The 22,600-nt window shown below is 35.8% G+C and overlaps 1 protein-coding gene across 1 annotated transcript in view; it reads right to left on the reverse strand.

The window, feature by feature from the left end:
* Positions 1–22,600, reverse strand: part of LOC145683352 (trypsin-2-like) — a 275,021-nt gene that overhangs the window by 242,714 nt on the left and 9,707 nt on the right. The window lies entirely within an intron of this gene.

Here is a 22,600-nt window from a genome sequence, read left to right on the forward strand (position 1 = left end):
AAAATGTATATGCAATATAGCTTACCACGAATATTAAATATCAGACGTAATATAGGAATCACTGACATGGCCCTCACTAGTAAACTTTCTTCATTCGCCCCTGTATACGATGACACTTTACAATATTTTATTATATTGCCATAAATACAAAATATATGTTCTATATTATAAGTATATAAATTTAATATATATAAATATTCAGCCAGTGAGTTTTGTATGTTACCGGTCCATATTTTTTGTTAATTTCCAAGTAAAATGGAACATTCTAAACAATTTGATGCTTTCATAAGTACATATTTGTAGGTTGTGTCTACCAATATCCAAAATTTTAATCCAAATTTATCGGGCTTGTTCGGTATATGTTGAATAAACTTGCAACGAACTGTCGTTGGAAATAGTTGTACTTTTCATGAGGCCAGTACTTTTCATGAGGCTTGCAGTTTCTGTTGCAATTGGCGATGAATGGATACAATATATCAGAAGCCAGAGCAAATTTACCTTTCTTTTGTGTCTCAAATCTACACCTTTTTTCATCAAATAGTATAAATTACATTTTCCTAGAAAATCTGTTCCTGCTCATTATTTGTTTGTAAAAAAGTGAAAAATATTGTTTGTTCCACAACTCTCTTATGGGAATACTACTTGCATTCAAAGTCCATTTATTATCAGCCAGTTACTTGTTAGCTTCCGTTTCAGTAAACTTATGTATGAGTCGCAGAATTCGTTCATCCACAAACAGATGAAACGCACTTACGTAATTGTTATGTATATACATGTCGAACTGCGTACGACGAATGACCAGGCTGTTCACGTAGGACACTGTACTTATTGATATGCAGGTAGTTATCCATTTCGGCCCATCTGTGATTACAAAATCGCTTGTGGGGACAGGAGATATAATATTATCCTAATATCTTCCGAACGTTCATTATTGTCATCGGGCTGCGGTGGGTCAGTGGTGGACCGTTCACCTCTGATGCTTGGGGTCCCGGGTTCGATAACAGCCCCCTCCAAGTGTAGTTTGTGGTGGACAAACACCGTGTGCATGGGTTTCCTCGGGGTTCTCCCGTTTCCTCGCAGATTCTTCATTCCACCATTTCATTAATTTCTCATAATCACCGTCTCCTTTAGCATAACCGGCATAATCGTGGGACGTAAAACTAAAAAAGTTCATTACTGTCGTCGTCATGTAAGAAAATAACTTGGAATGCTAGCTGTCCCAATCTTCAGATCTAAATTCCTGTTCTTCCAGATCTGAAGCGTGAGAAGATATTCTAAAGGCTTCATTTCAGCAGAACACTTATTATAACCAAACATTCACGATAATATTCCTATAGTAGAGAAATAAATAATCTGAAGCATTGAGCCCACATTTCACCACAGCGTGTAAAATGTATAAAATTACTTGGTAAGCAGAATAAAGTGCCGTTCTACAACATGATATACGAGAGGTCAAACAATCTGAAAACCCAATTTTACTGTGCAGATGACACAAATTAGTAAAGAGAGGGAGCAAGCTATAACACTGATATTTCGAAAATCATTTGTGATAAAAATGTGAAAAAGGAAAACAAAAATTAAAATTAAGTTATATAATTGATCCTACTGTTACTTAATGTCATTTACGTAAAATATACTTACTTTTTTATAAAATACCTTTTCTGTTACCCACAAATTAACACGATAACCAACAGTAATTTAATTCATTTTCTCATTACTCAACATTATGCGGTCTAAAAAACCGCTTGATGCTTTTAAGTATATCATACTGAAACTCCCTCTCTTCACAATATTTTTTATTCAAACTTTTTGTAAATACATTGGGAATCAAATAAATAAAAGTCATAGAGTATGAGGGACTAGTCGATAAAACTAACTGAGAACTGGCAATATGTATATTTAGGAGCGGTCTAAAAACCACTTGGTGCTTCTAGTGTTGAAAATGTCACAATAAAGATGTCCAATCATATCGAATTTCATACTTTGTATTGTCAGTTCATATCGTTGTTGAAATCCTTTGTTCTCACTGGTGGTTGCGTTCATATGACCATCCGTATCTTGAAACCACATTGCTGTTTCCAAATATGTATTTTTAGCCCCATCACTGTAATTGAGCAGTTTTTCCAGGTACGAAAAATATGGATGATTATGTGACGGAAACGAAATAATTTTATTGTTCAAGTAGAATTGTATTTCAATAAACATAGCATTTAAAAAATCATTGACTAGTGCAATTGGTTTATCCGCTTCGGTAAAGGAGGAACCATCTGATTTCACAATTTGTGCTTGGATGTACAAAACGTTTTGTGGCAAATCAATATATTCATCACTGCTACCACTCACTACAAATTCTATTGGCGAATTTTCAGCTATTGCACTAATTGGTTTGTAGCCAATAATACGATTGTCCAGAACACTAGTTTGCGTGGGTAACGTTGAAACAATGTCCAATTCACTTTTTACACATTCACAGGATTGATGATGCAAGAAAGCTATCGTTGAATTAATCAAACATATCTGGTGACGATGTCAATGATTTCTTCTTGTTCTTATGTGATAATTTACGTCTATTCGTAGGATTGATGTTGTTCGTTGGAAGGACAACCTCAAACTGAGAGCAGTCGCCCATTTTCGTTTATGATATCCACTTCCCAGCATAGTTTTCAACTTACTTTTAGCTTTTTCTTGTAGATTTGATTTTGCCTCTTGCATAAGTTGATGAAACGATTCTTCCAGTGGTTGAATCGAGATAACAACATCAATAATCATATTGACACCTGATTTTAATAATTCTTTTCCCACAGTTTTAGCTCCTTGCTTCACAAGTGGTAACACTGAATGAAATAAGCCACCAAGGAAACTTCCAAAGTCATGTCTTGCTTGATAGAGACTTCCCACATAGACGTTGCCGATACCCGATAAGGTTTGTTTTTGGTAGAATTCCAAATACGGATCAGTCATGACACCTACGACGGAAATGTAGATTTGTATACACCGTTCCAAATGTGAGTGTGCTATCCCTTATATCAATTTGCATTTGTTCAAAATTCATTTTTTCCACCGGAACATAATGTGCAGAATTAAAGATTTGTACTGCATGACTTCCAAAATAATGATTCACAGGTCCATGTTGACAATTCGTAACAAGGGTACCATTGTATCTCCAACAATTACAGATTCAAGAAAGTCACAGTAGACGTACATTTGGGATGGTAAGCCTAATCGTACATCCGGTGTATATTGTCCCTTTTGCATATCTTTTAAATCACTTTTAGGTTCAAATCCAAGCTTTAAACTAACACTTGGTGAGAATTGTACAGAAGTATGGATTTCCTTATTGAGATGTCTTGAGGCATATATTACTAGTTGCATCATGAGATATAAATAAATTTGTTTCCTTATGATGTGTATTAATTGCATGAATAAGATCCCTTATATTGTTATAATAGCGTACAGGGATCGTTACAACCTTCCACGGTTTCTGATCATTACTACTTGATGATTTGTAATATATTTTATTGTTTTCATTGTTATTGTTCAGTAAAGATGTGGATAATGAGTCTCTACAATTGCCACATCCCATTTCTGGCGAAACTCTACACGACGTTGTAATTTCGTAACATATGTAGTCAATGTATTTTCTGGAAAATAATCTATGGAACTATTACTGTGAAGTGTAACCGTAAAAATCTTGATTAGTTTCCATTCATCTTCTTCATCAATGAAGTTGCAGGGATCCACGAATTGAATGAGGTAGAATATTCTTTCCACTGGACGAGATACTCCTTTTTGCGACCTTTTGTTCTTTTACGTAATATTTTATCGATGAATAACATCGAAGGGAGCGGTACTGGTTGTAATTCTTCTCTGTAGAAAACACCATCGATGAGTTGATGATTTAAATCCTCTAGTCGATGTACTGGTGGGTTTCTTGGTACAATGGTTTTTACTCTAAATATTTCCCAAGTCCAGTTCTCGAGGTTACCCTTGTGAAAGATACGTTTTGTTTTACTAATACGAACAGTATCACCAACAGATAAATCCGTATATTGTTTTGAACCTTGTAGTTTTTTGCAGTATAAGTTATGCCACACCTCCAGTAAATTGTCTTGAGAAACGTTTGCAGGTGGCATTTTAATACTGGAGTGTCGACTTTCATTGTATTCTTTTACAAGTAAAGGCAACACTTTGATGTAATTGTATGTTTGATATTTGGTAAAGTATTTCCACATACGATGTTTCAATGTCTGTTTAAATCTTTCTGCGATGCTGCCTTTAATAGCTGGATACTTTGTAGTAACACGTTCACGTTGTGTTTCCTGATAAACTTTTGTAATTTCTTCTTGGTAAATTCAGTTCCTTGATCACTACGTAGCACAATTGGTTTCCTGTCCTGAAAAATCACTTCAAATGCATTCACTATATCACAAAATGCATTGAATTTTTGATTTTAGTTGTAGAGCCTACCCGTACTGACTAAACACATCAATCACTGTAAGAATACAATGGTAATTGTCATAATAGTTTTGAAGCGATTGTAAATCTTGTAAATCGCATTCCCATTGATCATCAATATTGTTGACAAGATAAAAATCTCTACGAAAACGACGACGGACAGGACGATGTAACGTGTATGTAGGTTGTTTCTTTAACCAGAGTTTTATTTTGGCTAGAGGTATAGATTTTCCTGTGGCTTGACATAATTTCTTTGCAGCAGAAAATGATAAAGGATGTGCTGGATTGTAATAAATGGATTTCAACTTTTTGTTCATGGTTTGAAAGTTGACCATTGTGGAATGATACGTTTTCTTTTTGGTCGGACTTCTAAAACATCATCATCATCTTCTTCTTCTTCTCCTCCGCAACAAAATAATTCAGGTGCAGGATTTGGTGGTGCACATCCTTCAGATGCTGCTGTACTATTATGCTTGACAATATAGTTTAATCTTCGTGGATTACCAATCAATTCTTGACGTGTGTTTGACAATGCAAGGTAGTTGAAAAACTATTCCCAGCCTTGATGATTAGAATTTTCCTCGGTCGAGTCACATCACACATTAAATCTACAATATTAAATCCATGTAGTTTGTTATCATTAATGTACACTGTTCCTTTATGATCTCACGTAATTGCTTCATCTTCTTTTAAACGACGGAATAGTAGTTCTGCTTTCTTACGATACATTTGTGGTATTGCGGCTAAAATTTCTTGCTTCGTGCTATCATCAACATTCGGAACGTCACCATCAGATTTCATTGATGTAATTGTAAGTGGCAATGGCTCTTCTTGTTTACGTATAACGTAAAGATATTTCTGTAATACTCTATTGTACTGATTCCATTTTTCTTCAACACTTGGATACGATGTATTCAATATAGATTGCATTTCACGATCGAGATTATATTCTCGATTTTCATTCACACGGGATGATGATGCATGCATTCGTTGAAGCATTTCTGGAGGCACTAAAACCATCTTCTTGCTATGTTCCATGATATTTATTGTTTCAACAAAATACTGGATAACACAGTTCCTTCCGTAGGTGCAAGTAATGCAGGTAAAAATCCTCCTTTTTGTACCGCTAAATGTTTCTTTTTTTATCAAAAGATTTTGTATTGTCCACGAAATAGCCGAGCGTGATCTTGCAAAGCTTTAATCTTGACTTCTGCGCACTTGTCAGTGGAACATTGCTTTTTGAGACATTCGCATTTACTATGAATCAATGAAGCGTCTGCATTGGCAATAATAGTTGTACACAATCTCTTTTTAGCTTTGTACAGATCACGTAGCAGATCGGCGTGTTTCACTGTAGGAGACATCGTGAACAACTAAGCCATCCTTTTCACATGCACAATAATTTAATCATGTTTTGTTAGTACGTAAACGTAACGATGCAAATCGTCGGGAAAAATATTTGTACGAAATCGCATTTCATCGGGTTTATCTTGTTTAAGATCCATCAGTAAATAGCTATGTGGTTTTTTGTTGCGTCTGCATAACCTTCTTGTAGAAATAGTGGATGCTCAAGCATGATTTGATAACTCATGTGCTAGATTTGTGATTTGTCTCGCGATATTTTAAACAACACCAAATACGAACAATTTAAACTCATATTTCTATTTGCTGTCGTTTGATGAAATATATTTTGTGTTATAAATACATACTAATATTTCGATGATGCGATCCATTCGTGAACATATCAACAATATCACTATTCACTTCTCGCATATGTTCATCAATAATAAACAAATGTGGTCCATCTTGAGGCTGAAAATCTTTCATTGGTGGAAATTCTTCGTGAAATTCTGCTGGTATTAGCATTGTTGCATACACGTCTTGCCATTCTGCATAATACTAGTATATCTTACAAAACTTCGTATTGATCATGGTTGGGAGATATGGCAGTAATCGCTTCACAAAATACGTTTCGCCACACCCACTAGGTCCTGCGAGAATACATGTAAATGGATGTTTTCACCGTGTATCCATGATGAACACTAAGACCTTCTTTCAAATATGATGCGGATTTAAAGGAAGTTCGAATTTTTTGTTTTAGTTGTAAATTCTTGCACTTACTGGTAAATGTTGGCTAGAAACAGAAAACCGTTTAGCTGTTTGTGGAATAGTTAAAAACCGTTTACTTGTTAATCTAATAGTTGAAAAGAGTTTATTTGTTAATCGAATAGTTAGAAACCGGATAAAGTTTGACGGTTAAACGTGAAAGTTAATCTCTTTGATTTTAAATTATATTTGAATTTTTTCCTCTGAAATTTGCTTTGAAAATTTTTAGTTTCAAAATTTAGTGTGAAATTTTTTGTTACAAAATTTTGTTTTAATTTATCGTTTGAAAATTTTTTTCAAATTTTTAGTTTCAAAAAATTTTGGTTTGTTTAAAATTTTTAATTTTGAAAATTCTTTAGTTTGAAATTTTTTTTGAAAGTTTGTTTTTTTCTCAAAATTTTAGCGTCAGAATTTTTATTTGAAAATTTTTCGTTTGAAATTTTTGTTTCAATTTTTTTCTTTAAAAATTTGGTTTGAAATTTTTTCGTTTGAATTTTTTTGAAAATCCTTTCGTTTCAAAATCTTGTTTCATTTTTTTTGAATTTTTCAGTTTGAAAATTTTTGTTTAAAAGCTTTCGTTTAATTTTTTGTTTTGAAAATCTTGGTTTTATTTTTTTTTGGTTTAAAAGTTGAAAACATTTTTAAATGCCATAAATTTTGTTCAAAATTTCCACCTAACTCCTAGAGAACATTGACCAGGGACCGGTCGTCATATCAAACACCCACCCATCAATACCAAATCATCGATCACGTGCCCGTACTAGCATTTGACACTTTAAGGCTCCCAGGAAATTGAAAGGGAATAAACGTCCATACCTTATAACGCTATCAAAGAGGAGAAATTGAGTGAATAACCAAACTCGTGGTTGTACTAAACATTTTGGAATTTTATTAAATGAAAGGACCACCGAAATTTATAATGATACATATTGACGTCCTGTAAATGCTTAAATTGGACTATTTCAAAAATTTGGGTGGTCATGCCAAATGTAAAAGGGTGAACCAATGTACCTATGTTTTATGATACGGAATGGACCACCACACATGACCGTATAACCATATAAGGTAATAGGACCTCATCAAAAGGGTTTAAAATGGCCCTAAAACCAAACACGTGGTACAACGTATTCCTTACGTTTATATTTTCCAATTTTGCACCACAAAAAATGAACGATGTGGACCATCCAAATTTATCATGATACATATTGTGGTCCTATACTATAATACCGAATGCTTAATTTGAATACTTTCCAAAATTAAAGGGGTGAGTCAATGTACCCCTCCCAAATTTTAAGAAGGGTGCACTAATATACCCATGTATACGCACTAATATACCCGTGTGCATATGAAAGGGAATGGACCTCTGTATACGCCATTAGAATCTTATAGGGTAATACGACCTCATCAAAGAGGATAAATCCGGTCAAAAACCGAACATGTGGTACAACCTATTGCTTACGTTTATATTGTTTTTCAATTTTGAACCACTAAAAGGGTACGAGGTAGACCACCCAAATTTATAGTGATCTATATTAGGGTCCAGTAATATGCTACCAATGTTTAAACTTGGTAATTTCCAAAATTTAAGGTGTGGGCAAAGATACAACTTTCAAATTTTTAAAGGGGTGCATCAATATACCCACATCTTATGAAATGGAATAGACCCCTGTATACGCCCATATAACTATATAGGGTAATAACACCTCATCAAAGGGGATAAATTAGGTCAAAAACCTCCGAAAGTCGACTTTTTGCCAATTTTGTACCCATACAAGGGAACGAGTTGGACCCCTAATACTGATAGAGGTACATACTATGATCCTAGGCTACCACACCCAATTTTTAGATTTTGCAATTTGCAAAATTTAAGTGGTGGTGTTCCTATATACCCCTGCCAAAATTTAGGGGGTGGGTCAAGGTTACCCTGCCAAAATCTATAAAGGATGGTTCTAAGTACCCTTAGGTCATTGACCTTTGACCTATGACGTCAGAAATGTCGGGGCAAAGGCCAAAACGTGATCAGGTCACGCAATTATTACTGTTGTCACAATAAATGTTGAGATCGGTACATTGTAATAAAGGGTTAAGTTTGTGTTTGACCTTTTTGTTCCTTTTTACAGTACTAACAAGAAAGATATAATTATTTCATTGATATTATTGACTTATTTACTGCTGCAATACACGTTAGAACAAATTAAATTATGAAAATGGTTTCTAACGTATTTTAGAACATTTGCTCAATATAAACTGATTTGCTCTCTATTAAATATGCTTATAATATTACTAATGTATGGTTAGGGATTGAACTTTTACATTAGTCTTTAGAATCTATAATTTTATTTACATTTTATAAGGGTTTGAAATCACATATTAGTAATGAGCTATTGAAACAAATATTTGTATTACTCTTGTATTATGGGAAGGGAAAAAGAAGCATTCGTTAGTAGTTTTATAGTTTATGATTTGATGAGAAAATAATTCCTATTTTCTTTGAACTTCCATTTTCAGGTATTTGAGGTGGTCATATGAGTGGTATCGATTGTAAGTTATCTCATTCTTAAGGAAACAGCACGAATTAAAATCTTGGGATAAATCGTGATATGCTAAGAAATTTTTATATTCCATCCGATTTTTTGGAGACTCCGGTGTTATTTTTGTGATATTTCTCTCATACGGGGAAATATGTTTCAGGTAAATAATTTTCAACACATTAGTTTTCAAGATATCACATTGATATTTCGCACAGAAATTGGGTACATGTAATTCTGTGATTATTATGTTAACGCTGGGCTGGTTGACAAAGTCATACATTTTTTAAAAAAGAGATTATTTCGGGATAATTGGCCAGATTTCTCGAATTTCGCATTTCACATATATGATACGTATATGTGGATTGTAACGTTTGGAGTTATTTTTTGTTCTAAAGACAATAAGATACGAAAAAATATCCTAGGATATATGGAAGTGATACACTAGTTGCTTGATTGTAAGTGTAAAATTATTTTACACATTCTAAATTTGTTGACAAGCAAATGTCAAACCTTATAGTTGCAACTGGCGGGAGTTTTAACTGTACTTTAGAGACACGTAGTAGATTGGTTCTTTTTTGTACAAACTGTATAAAAAATCTTTCGATAATAAAATGTAAAAAAAAAACTCGTGTATCGTTACTTTCCCGAGTATTAGAATATTGTTATGGTCATCTACTACATCGGATTTTGGTCGTACGTGTTTCTGCTAGATATCACTTTTTACGCAATGTTTTAGACTGGGAGAAATTAAACAATCTTACCTTTCGGAAACTGAGATCTGAAAACGCGGAAGTTAACCTGGGTAATTTTGACTTTAAATTATTTGGCCTATATCACATGAAAATATCTTATAAATACCTTTTAATTTGATACGCTTAGAACTTGAAATATCTCACATTCAAAATATTCTTGCAGACTTAGACAGACTGTATTATACATTAAAATTACTAATCTTAGGTTCCTAGTAGTGAAACACACACACTTTATTGTAATATACAAAAAACTTGTAACATAAATTTGTCACCTTATGAATGAAATCTCTTTGTTAGAATAGTTGTAAACCTGGACTGATGGAGAAACATGCAAAAATACTTATGATTCTGTAGTACTAATCTAAACATTCTATTCATTTGTAGAAAGAAGAATTCAAAACGCGTGTCAAGTTAGACCAACCACCAACACCAAAACGACCGAAACATATCTAAGAATTATGGGATATTTATGGGCTAATTAGTTGCTCTAATCCGAATTTTTGGGCTCCTACTGTTTAGCGGGAAATCGGATTCAAAGTGGGTGAGTCTAGCTTGATATCAAGCTAGAACCCCCCATATGGTTAAAATGGTCCAATCAAAAAATTCAAACGCAAGAATTATGGGCTACTTATGGGCTAATTAGTTGCTCTATTCCCAATTTTTTTCTATTGTTTAGCGGAAAAAAAAACTAACTAACTCTATGGCCTGTGGAACCCGGAGATTCAATGCCGCGTTCACAAAAGCTCTCCACTGACTTCTATCCTTAGCTAACAGCATCCAGTTTCTACTCTGTATTCCAATCTCTGTGAGATCCATTTTAACCTTTAATTAGTCGCATACGGAATTTTGTTTTGCACTTTTACATTTTTCTTTTTGCTTTCCTTACTTTCGATCGTATGCTCTTGAACTTTTGTCTAGCTGTCTTTTAAAGTTCCATGATTAAACAACAATACATATCTCAATTGTTGCCCAAGCCACTAGTGAATATTTTGTTATTTATTTTGGAGTGATGCATTTTGCGGAGCAAAGTTCCGCGCGCGACTAAATAAGTTACCCTTGTTTCGCTTACAAATTTTACGCTTTCTTTCAGTTTATTCTTTTTAGCCGACAACAATTAAGAGATTCGGTGACTACAAAACATATGACAAGCAAGCGCCACCACCACTATTTTTTTAAATTTATTTTACAAAAATATTTTTTTTAGGTAGAGTTCATTTGTAAGCAACTGAGCTTATAAGAGGTTCATATGTGCATTGTGCGCTCTGAAAATAAATACATAGAGAAGAGAGTCATTCTTTTCTTTCAAAATGGATCATCATGAACGTGATGTGGACAGAATTAGAAACATGTTGCTGGAATTTCTGGCTGAAGACGACAATTTAGATGTTCCGGATATGGAAGATGGCGATGAAGAAGATATCATTGAAGAAAGCGACCATATCCCTGCCAGTGAAGAATGAGCAGATGAAGGGGAAGTATTGCCTCAAGCAGATCATGTGGAACCACTCTCAAATACTACCGCACGGGGACCATATCTTCTAGGAAAGGACAGTGTCACTAAATGGTGCGCACATGCTCCACGACAAAAAATACGAAGAAGTCAGAATATTTTGACCCATTTACCAGGAGTCAAAGGACATGCTAAAGAAGCGAAAACGCCGAGCGAATGTTGGACTTTGTTCTTTAGTATACCTATGCTGGAGAGAATCGTTGAATTTACAAACCAGTGGATTGAAACACATAGGGACGCTTATAGCAGAGAAAGAGATGCTCAAAATACTAATATAACAAAAGTAAATTCCTTGCTGGGCCTTCTATATCTTGCAGGAGGACTGAAGTAATCTCATGCTAATCTGGACGATCTATATGCAAAGGATGGGACTGGAATTGAATTCTTCCCAAAAACAATGTCTCTTAGAAGACTGAGATTTCTCCTACAAGCTCTTCGTTTTGATAACAAAGTTGACAGATACGAGGGAAGAAAGTTTGACAAGTTTGAGCCTCTACGAGATATTATTCAAGAATTCAACTTGCACTGCAAAAATTGCAATTATGTTGGGGAATATACCACAATCGACGAAATGCTTGAGCCTTTTCGACGGCGATGCAGTTTTCGTGTTTATATGAAGTCAAAACCAGCTAAGTATGGAATCAAAATATTTGCTTTGTGCGATGCAAGAGTATTTTATGCTCTCAACATGGAGGTATATGTTGGTCAGCAACCCGATGGAACATTTCAGACGGACAATAGACCCCATAAGATAGTACTTAGGCTAGTAGACCCCATAGCCTGAACAGTAAGAAATGTCACTACTGATAACTGGTTTAGTTCCATACCACTGGCTGAAGAACTACAAAAACGTTGACTGTCTCTAGTTGCCACTCTGCGGAAGAATAAAAGAGAAATCCCTGCAATATTTACTGAAGGCAAGCGACGTGAGGAACGCCGTAGTTTGTTAGGTTACGGTGAAAATATGGCTCTCCTTTCGTATGTACCGAAGAAAAATCGAGTGGTTACTCTTATCTCTTCCATGCACTTTTCTGATGATATTGATGAATCTTCCGGAGAAGTCAAAAAGGAAGAAATGTTAACTTTTTACAATGTAACAAAAGGAGGTGTAGATACGCTAGACGAAATAAAAGCTACATATTCTGTATCTAGAAGAACTCAAAGATGGCCACTAACTGTCTTCTTTGTGTTGATGAATATCGCCGGTATAAACAGTTTCATAATTTTTCAGTCCAACACACAGAGTAACATGAACAGGAAAGATTTTCTGAAAGTCTTAGGTAAAGATCTTTGCTTGGACAACATGAAGGCAAGAGTAAGTCTGCAATATCTCCCCAGAGAATTAAAATCAAATATCCGAAAGTATGCAGGAATACCAGAAGATCCATCTACTGTGTCCGCTCCACTTCCAATTTCAGGGCGTTGTGCTTTCTGCACGAGAAAAGAAAACAGGAAGACGAAATATTGTGTCAAGTGTCAAAAATTTGTGTGCGGTGTGCATAAAGAAACTGTCACATATTGCAAAGAATGTGTTCACCAAGATAGAGTGGAGGAACTTGAAGACGAGGATATGTAAGTAGTATGGGTATGTAAACCGAGAGACAAAAGCATAATTTATATGAACGTTTGAAAATACATAAAAACTATATTTCTTATCAGGTCTAACTATACATGTTACTATTCTTGTTATTTGAGAAAAAAGCAGAATAGTTTCTACATTGTTTAGGTATTTATGTCTAATGTATTTTTATATTAGTTTAGGTCTTCAATAGCATAAAATAAATTAAAACGCCCATTAAAACAAATATTTTAACCTAAAATTAAATAAAAATAAAAAACAAATATTACGCGAGTTTTACTATGTAGTTATTATGCGGAACAAAATTCCGCACGCGACTAATTAAGTAACTTTTCTCACGCGACTAGTTAAGGGTTAATATTGTCTTCCCATCGGCGCCTAGGTCTTCCTAATGGTCGTTTTCCGATTAGTCTTCCAGTCAAGACTTTGAAAGTATCTCTACTTTCTTCCATTCTAGCTACATGACTCGCCCATCTAAGCCTCCTGGACTTGACTACCCTAACAATGTTGGGTAAACCATATAAATTATGTAGTTCCTCGTTATGAAGTTTCCGCTATTCCCCATTCACGTTCCTCTTGGGTCCGAATATTCTTCTTAGGATATTGTTCTCAAATACTTTCAGTCTATTTCCTTCCCTCAGAGTAAGTGACCATGTTTAGCAGCCATACAGAACAACAGGCATGATTATCGTTTTGAATATTTTAAGTTTCAAATTCCTCGACAGAATTCGCGACGACAAGAGATTTTGAACCGAATAGTAACACGAATTCCCTGCTTTTAGTCGACATTTAATTTCTCCGTGAATATGATTTTCCTCTGTTCATATTGATCCTAGATATTTGAAAGTTTCCACTTTATCAAAAGTATTATTTAATATTTTAACGTATCCATAATTCGCTATATTCCGGTACCGACGCACTTCCATGTATTTAGTTTTCTCTGCATTTACTTCTAAACCCATGTCCCTGCAAGCGTTTAATAAGATGTCTGCATTTCTTTCTATTGTTCTCCTATCATCTCCTATTAAATTTACATCATCAGCATATGCCATAACCTGGTGAATACCGTTCAACTGTAGGCCCTGGTTGCTATCTTTGATTTTCCTTATAGCGTATTCCAGAACAAAGTTAAATAATAATGGCGACAACGCATCTCCTTGTTTCAGGCCATTTTCGGCGTGAAAGCTCGTGGACAAAAATTTTCCTACCCGGACTTTACTTTGGGATTCATTTAAACATATCTTAATTAATCTAATTAGCTTTCTCGGTATTCCAAGTTCTGCAAGAACGTTGTATAATGTTTTTCTCCTAACTGAGTCGTACGTCTTTCTTAAATCAATAAATAGTTGATGTACGGGGGTATTGTGTTCCCACTTTTTTTCGAGTATTTGGCGAATGGTTAATATTTTGTCGATAGTTGATCGATTCCGTCTAAATCCGCACTGATAATCTCCAATAATTTTATCTGCGTACGGGGTCAGTCTTGCTAACATAATATTTGAAAGGATTTTATAGGATGTTGACAGAAGAGAAATGCCTCGATAAGTATTCCAGTCTGTTTTGTCGCCTTTCTTGTGGATTGGAACAATGATTGATTCTTTCCACTTTTGTGGCAATTCTTCTTTGTTCCAGATAAGGAGAATAAGTTTGTGTATCTTGTTCCACAATTTGTCGCCTCCAGCTAAAATTAACTCAGCCGGAATTTCATCTACACCCGGAGATTTGTGTTTCTTTAATTTCTTTATAGCGGTTTCTACTTTTATTCGGTTGGGTTCTGTAATATACGGTTCTGCGGTGTGTATCTCCTTTTCTCCATGCACACTAGTTTTTGGTTGCGTGTTAAGCAAATCGTCAAAGAAATCTCTCCATCTATTTAAGATACTATCCGTGTCAGTGAGAACTGTACCGTCAGATTTCTTTAATATATAAGCACGAGGTTGACAGCCTTTCTTAAATTCGTTTATTCCCTTATACATGTCCCGTATGTTTTTATTTTTACTATTATCTTCAAGTTCCTTAATTTTAGCTTTCAGAAAATCGCGTTTCTTTGTTGTAAAAGTTTTGGAAGTTTCCCGCCTGATATCTGCGAAATTTTGTGTAGTCATTTCATTCGGATTTTGTAGCACAGGCCTCTTTTCTCTTCTGTGCTAGTTTTATGCATTCCTGGTCGAACCATGGTTTGTTCCTACGTATTCCCGCGAGTCCCAATTTTGTTTTGCTGAAATTTTAATGCTATCTCTAATTTCAATCCAGGTATCCTCAACATTAGTGCACTCCGAATCTTCTAAAGCCGAGAATCTATTCGAAACTTCAATCTGGTATTCCTCTCTTAGCTGGTCAGTGTCACAATCAGCCCCTCTAAAGGACTGGACATCAATTATGGTAGATTGCCTTCTTCTATCCACTAAAACGTGATCAATTTGATTATGTGTTTTCCCGTCTGGTGATGTCCAAGTGTATTTTTAAACGTCGCGATGTGGGAATTTTGTACTCTTCACGATTAGGTTTTTGGATGTTGCAAAGTTCACGAGTCTAACTCCATTGTCATTACTTTCCTTATGCAGACTTTCGTTCCCTATAATCGCTTTCAAAATATCCTCTTGTCCTACCTTCGCATTGAAATCCCCTAATAGAATTTTCATATGGTATCGCGGGAGTTGGTCAAATATCCGTTCCACTTCTTCGTAAAAACTGTCTTTTATATCGTCATCCTTATCTTCAGTTGGGGCATGTAAATTTAAAACAGTAATATCACACCACCGTCCGTTAAGAGTAATAAAAGAAAGTCTGTTTAGCAGGAAATGCTATTCAAAATGGGTGAGTATAGCTTGATATCAAGCTAGAACCACCAATATGGTTACATTGGTCCGATCGAAAAAATTCAAACGCCAGAATTATTGGCTATTTATGGGCTAATTAGTTGCTCTAATCCCACTTTTTCTGCTCCTACTGTTTAGCGGGAAATCGTATTCAAAATGGGCGAGTGTAGCTTGTCAACAAGCTAAAAAGAAACTACGCTTACAATGGTCCTATCCTAAAAATTCTAACGCTAGGATTATGGGCTATTTATGGGCTAATTAGTTGCTCTAATCCTGATTTTGGTTCTCCTACTGTTTAGCGGGAAATCGGATTCAAAGTGGGTGAGTATACCTTGATATCAAGCTAGAACCCCCATATGGTTAGAATGGTTCGATCAAAAAATTCAAACGCCAGAATTATGAGCTAATTAGTTGCTCTAATCTCAATTTTTGGGATCCCACTGGTTAGCGCGAAATCGGATTGAAATTGGGAGACTCTAGCTGATATCAAGCTAGAACCCCCCATACGGTTACGGTTACAATGATCCGTTCGAAAAAAATATGGGCTAATTAGTTACTCTAATCCCAATTTTTGGGCTCCTACATTTAGCGGGAAATAGGATTCAAAACGGAGGAGTCTAGCTTGATATCAAGCTAGAACTCCCCATACGGTTACGGTTAGAATGATTCGATCGAAAATATTCAAACGCCCGAATTATGGGCTATTTATGGGTTAATTAGCTGCTCTATTCCCAATTTTTGGGCTCTTACTGTTTAGCGAGAAATAGGATTCAAAAAAGTGAGTATAGCTTGATATCAAGCTAGAACCACAAATATGGTTAGAATGGTCCGATCGAAAAAATTCAAGCGCCAGAATTATGGGCTATTTATGGGCTAATTAGTTGCTCTAATCCTGATTTTTGTTCTCCTACTGTTTAGCGGGAAATCGGGTTCAAAGTGGGTGAATATAGCTTGATATCAAGCTAGAACCCCCATATGGTTAGAATGGTTCGATGTAAAAATTCAAACGCCAGAATTATGGGCTAATTATTTGCTCTAATCTCAATTTTTGGGATCCCACTGGTTAGCGGGAAATCGGATTCAAATTGGGAGACTCTAGCTGATATCAAGCTAGAACCTTCCATACGGTTACGGTTACAATGATCCGATCGAAAAAATTATGGGCTAATTAGTTGCTAGTTAGTTTTTGGGCTCCTACATTTAGCGGAAAATCGGATTCAAAATGGAGGAGTCTAGCTTGATATCAAGCTAGAACCCCTCATACGGTTACGGTTAGAATGATTCGATCGAAAAAATTCAAACGCCCGAATTATGGGCTATTTATGGGCTAATTAGTTGCTAGTTAGTTTTTGGGCTCCTACATTTAGCGGAAAATCGGATTCAAAATGGAGGAGTCTAGCTTGATATCAAGCTAGAACCCCTCATACGGTTACGGTTAGAATGATTCGATCGAAAAAATTCAAACGCCCGAATTATGGGCTATTTATGGGCTAATTAGTTGCTCTAATCCCAATATTAGGACTCCTACTGTTTAGCGGGAAATCATATTCAAAATGGGCGAGTCTAGTTTGTCTACAAGCTAGAAAAACATACGGTTACAATGGTCCTATCCTAGAAATTCAAGCGCTAGAATTATGGGCTATTTATGGGCTAATTAGTTGCTCTAATCCTGATTCTTGGGCTCCTACCTTTTAGCAGGAAATCAGAATCATAGTCTGCGAGTTTAGCTTGACATCCAGTAAAACCCTCCATAAGGTTAGACATCTCGAATCGAAGAAAATCAAGCGTCAGAAATATGGGTTATTTATGGGCTAATTGATGCTGTAATTCCTAGTTTGTGGCTGCTGGCTTCTAGCAGGAATTTTTTATCAAATTTTGGGATTTGGCTTCCAGCTATAAACCTAGAGCTATAACATTCCTATCCAAAGAATTAAATTGTCGAAATTATGGGTTATTTGTATTGCTAAATTGTTGATCTAATGTCGAGTTTTTTCTCCTATCGTTAGCAAGAAATCTGAATGCAAGATTGGTATTGATTTTAAGATAAGTTGGGATGATACTTTCAAAGTTGCAGTGAGAAATATCGATGTTTATTAACTGAAAATTTATTTATTTGCACTCTCCGCAAATGTAAATCTATATCTCTACTAGTAAATTCATGAATTATTATGTTTGGAACATGAATTATTATGTTCATTATGTTCATTATGTTTGGAAGTAAGTAGTGTATATATAGAATTTATATAGTGGAATATGATTATTTTTAAAATTATTTTTTGTGCAAAGGAAATGCCGTTACTGCGGGCCGCAGTGACACAGTGGTAGAGCGTTTATCTCTTGCGCGTGTGATCCCTGGTTCGATCCCAGATCGCGTCAATTGGTCTTTGTTGTTGGCAAACACCATGTATACCTACTTGGGTTTATCTGAGTTCTCCCATTTCCTCCTACTTTATTCATTCTGCCATTTCATTCAATTGTTATTATCACCGTCTGCCATAGTTTATAGATCACTCAGCATATACACACACAAAAATGAGGAATTACATTCGGAATGAGCCTCGTAATATAACTTAAACTTCGCATAACAGTGGACAGATAATAATCAGGAATAATATCTTTCAATTAGTTGTGTGTTTTTTCTGTACCATGCCTACAGAAAAAGGCACTTCTGACTTTACTTTTCCACTTTTAATTAGTTTAATAAAAAAATTTCCAACATGCTTGCGGATCACAATGTTTACCTTACTCTTCGAGAACTACTACAAATAGAGTTACGGTCTATGCAATATCTTTATCATAGGTGATATTACCTGTATATTTCTTTGAAAAGTAAAGCCTCAAAATATGTTTTTTTTTAAAATGGAAGTACGGGGAGGAAATGAAATATCTAGTTTAACGACCCCTATTGACCGAAGCTAAGGGAGACGGTGATAATAAGAAATTAATAAAATGGTGAAATTAATAAAGTGTGAGGAAACGAGAGAGTCTCGATAAAACCCACCCACAAGGTGTTTGTCAACCACAAAGACCACTTGACAAAATCCGGGATCAAACTAGGGATCCCACGCGCAAGAGATATACATTCCATCGCTGTGCCACTACGGCCCCCAGCAACGGCGATGAGGAATTTCCTATAAACAAAAAAATATTTAAAAAATAATATAATATTTCACTATATAAATTCTATATATACACTACTTACTTCCAAACATACTGAACATATAAACGTGAAAAGACAATTCATGGATTTATTAGTAGAGATATATATTTGCATTCGCGGATAATGCAAATAAATCAAAAATTTTCAGTTAACAAAAATCGACATTTTCTCACTGCAACTTTGAAATTATCATCCCTCGTTATCTAGAAATCAATACCAACCTTGCATGAGATTTCTTGCGAACGATAGAAGAACCAAAATCGACAATCGGGTAACAAGTTAGCACACAAATAACCCATAATTCCGGCAATTTAATTATTTGATCGGAGTATTATAGCACTAGGTTTATACCTAGAAGTTAAGCCAAATCCCACAATTTGATGAAGAACTCCTGCTAAACGGTAGCAGCCCCAAACACAGAAGTAGAGCACCAATTATCACAAAAATAGCCCATGATTCCGGCGTTTGATTTTTTTTTGGATCGGATCATTGTTACCGCATCGGGGGTCCTAGCTTGATATCAAGCTAGACTCGCCCATTTTGAATCCGATTTCCCGCTAAACGCTAGGAGCCCAAAAATTGGGATTAAAGCAACTAATTAGCCCATAATTCTGGCGTTTGTTTTTTTTTTCGATCGGACCGTTGTATCCATATAGAGGTTCTAGCTTGATATCAAGCTAGACACGCCCATTTTGAAATCTGATTTCCCGCTAAACAGTAGCAGCCCAAAAATTAGTATCAGAGCAACTAATTAGCCCATAAAGGGCCCATAATTCTGGCGTTTGAGTTTTTCGATTGGACCATTGTAACCTAATAGAGACTCTAGCTTGGTATTAATCTAGACTTGCCCATTTCGAATCCTATTTCCTGCTAATTGACGAAGCCCAATAATTGGGATTAGAGCAACTAATTAGCCCATAAATAGCCCATAATTCTAGCGTTTGATTTTTTCGATCGGACCATTGTAACCATATGGAGGTTCTAGCTTGATATCAAGCTATACTCGCCCACTTTGAATCCGATTTCCCGCTAAACAGTAGGAGCCCAAAAATTAGGATTATCCCTTTAGGGATCATGGCTTTATGGGCTACTTTTTAGACTTTCAGTCAAGCAGCTACTACGTCGTCACTATTTATCCTAGGATCATGGTTTATACCTCATTCTCTTCAGAATAGAGGTGGCTTTCAAATGGAACCACTTGCATGCTCATAACATATACAAGAAATGGAAAGAAAATGTCAAAGTGAGGAGGGAAAATTTTTTTTCTCGAACTTTGGCCCCCCAGCCCCCCTGTGTGAAAGTAGCCATCTAAAAAAATTTGAAAGATAGTACTTGGTATACTGAAGGTGTGTGCTAAATTTCAAGTTTCAATCTTGAACAGTAAGGCCGGGAGAAATTTTATCAAAAATTCCCACAATGACCCAAATTACCACAAAACACTATGATCTCAGGGAAAAAAATTCCTGAGACATCCCTAATTACCCTAGGGACATGTGCCGCCCATATTCTCTTCTGAATAGAACTGCCTTTCAGGCGGTACCATTCACATGTCTCCATCATGTATCTAAGGCGGGAAATTCCAGAAAAACATATTTTTTGCTCTAAATTTCCCTTTTTTCAACTTTTAGCCCCTCCGGACCCCCTGTTTTAACGCAGAAATCTGAAAAAAATCTGTTAAATGCTACTCGGTGGACTGAATGTTTGTGCACAATTTCAATCTTCTAGGTGCAAAAATAAGCCCCCCCCACAAAAAAATCAGAAAATTCCCCATGTTGCCCTATACAGAAGTATATTTTTAAAAAATTCAATGAGACGTCCCGAATTACCCTAGAATAATAATTCGACCATCATTCTCTTTAGAATGGAACTGCCTTTCAGACGGTATGACTCACGTGTCTCCATCATGTGTGAGAGGCGGGACAATCACGAATTACGGGATTTTTTGGTCTAAAAATCCCTTTTTTCAATTTTTTCCCCTTTTGGACCCCCTGTTTCAATGCAGAGATCTGAAAAAAATCTGAGAAATACTACTAGGTGGGCTGAATATTTGTGCACAATTTCAATCTTCTAGATGCAAAAGTAAGCCCGTCCAAAAAAATATACCCACCATGTACCATTTTCCCCTATATAGAAGTATATTTTTCAAAAAATCACTGAGACATCCCTAATTACCCTAGGGACATGTGCCGCCCATATTCTCTTCTGAATAGAACTGCCTTTCAGGCGGTACCATTCACATGTCTCCATCATGTATCTAAGGCGGGAAATTCCAGAAAAACATATTTTTTGCTCTAAATTTCCCTTTTTTCAACTTTTAGCCCCTCCGGACCCCCTGTTTTAACGCAGAAATCAGAAAAAATCTGTTAAATGCTACTCGGTGGACTGAATGTTTGTGCACAATTTCAATCTTCTAGGTGCAAAAATAAGCCCCCCCCCACAAAAAATCAGAAAATTCCCCATGTTGCCCTATACAGAAGTATATTTTTAAAAAATTCAATGAGACGTCCCGAATTACCCTAGAATAATAATTCGACCATCATTCTCTTTAGAATGGAACTGCCTTTCAGACGGTATGACTCACGTGTCTCCATCATGTGTGAGAGGCGGGACAATCACGAATTACGGGATTTTTTGGTCTAAAAATCCCTTTTTTCAATTTTTTCCCCTTTTGGACCCCCTGTTTCAATGCAGAGATCTGAAAAAAAAATCTGAGAAAGACTACTAGGTGGGCTGAATATTTGTGCACAATTTGAATCTTCTAGATGCAAAAGTAAGCCCGTCCAAAAAAATATACCCACCATGTACCATTTTCCCCTATATAGAAGTATATTTTTCAAAAAATCACTGAGAAGTTCCTAATTACCCTAGGATAATGATTCGACCGTCATTCTCTTCAGCATTGAACTGCCTTTCAGTCGGTATGCCTCGCGTTTCCCTATCATGTGAGGCGGGAAAACTACTAAAAACGGGATTTTGGGGGTAAAATTATCCCTTTTTTCACCACTTTGCTCCTCTGGTTCCCCCTGTTTTAGCGCTTAAATCGGAACAAAAAATCTGGTAAATATTACTCTGTGGACTGAATGTTTGTGCAAAATTTCAATCTTCGACGTGAAAAAATAAACCCGCCAAAAAGTAATGAACATAGGCTTCATAAGGGAAAATTTCTATTTCAAAATTATGACGTCTTCACCTCCTATGTCTGGACGCAGGACGGTCTGAAACCATACGTAATGTCTTCTACAATGTCTCTGGACTTGAAAAACAAAAAAACCCGGACGAAAAAGCAAAAATAGAAGAGAAATAACGCAATGTACCATGAAAAATGCGTATGGTACAAAATGTACCATAATATCCACAAGGGGTTATAGAAACTAATTAGCCCATAAACAGCTCATAATTCTATCGTTTGAATTTTTTGATCGGATCATTGTATGGGTGGTTGTAGCTTGATATCAAGCTAGACTCGCCCACTTTGAATCCGATTTCCCGCTAACCAGTAGGAGCCCAAAAATTGGGATTAGAGCAACTAATTAGCCCATAAATAGCCCATAATTCTTTCGTTTTAAGTTTTTCGATCGGATCATTGTAACCATATTGGCTGTTCTAGCTTGATATCAAGCTAGACTCGCCCACTTGAATCAGATTTCCCGCTAAACAGTAGGAGCCCAAAAATTAGGATTATAGCAAC

The sequence above is a fragment of the Thermobia domestica genome, chromosome 4 (genome assembly GCF_964235325.1).
Source record: "Thermobia domestica chromosome 4, izTheDome1.hap1.1, whole genome shotgun sequence".
NCBI lineage: Eukaryota > Metazoa > Arthropoda > Insecta > Zygentoma > Lepismatidae > Thermobia > Thermobia domestica.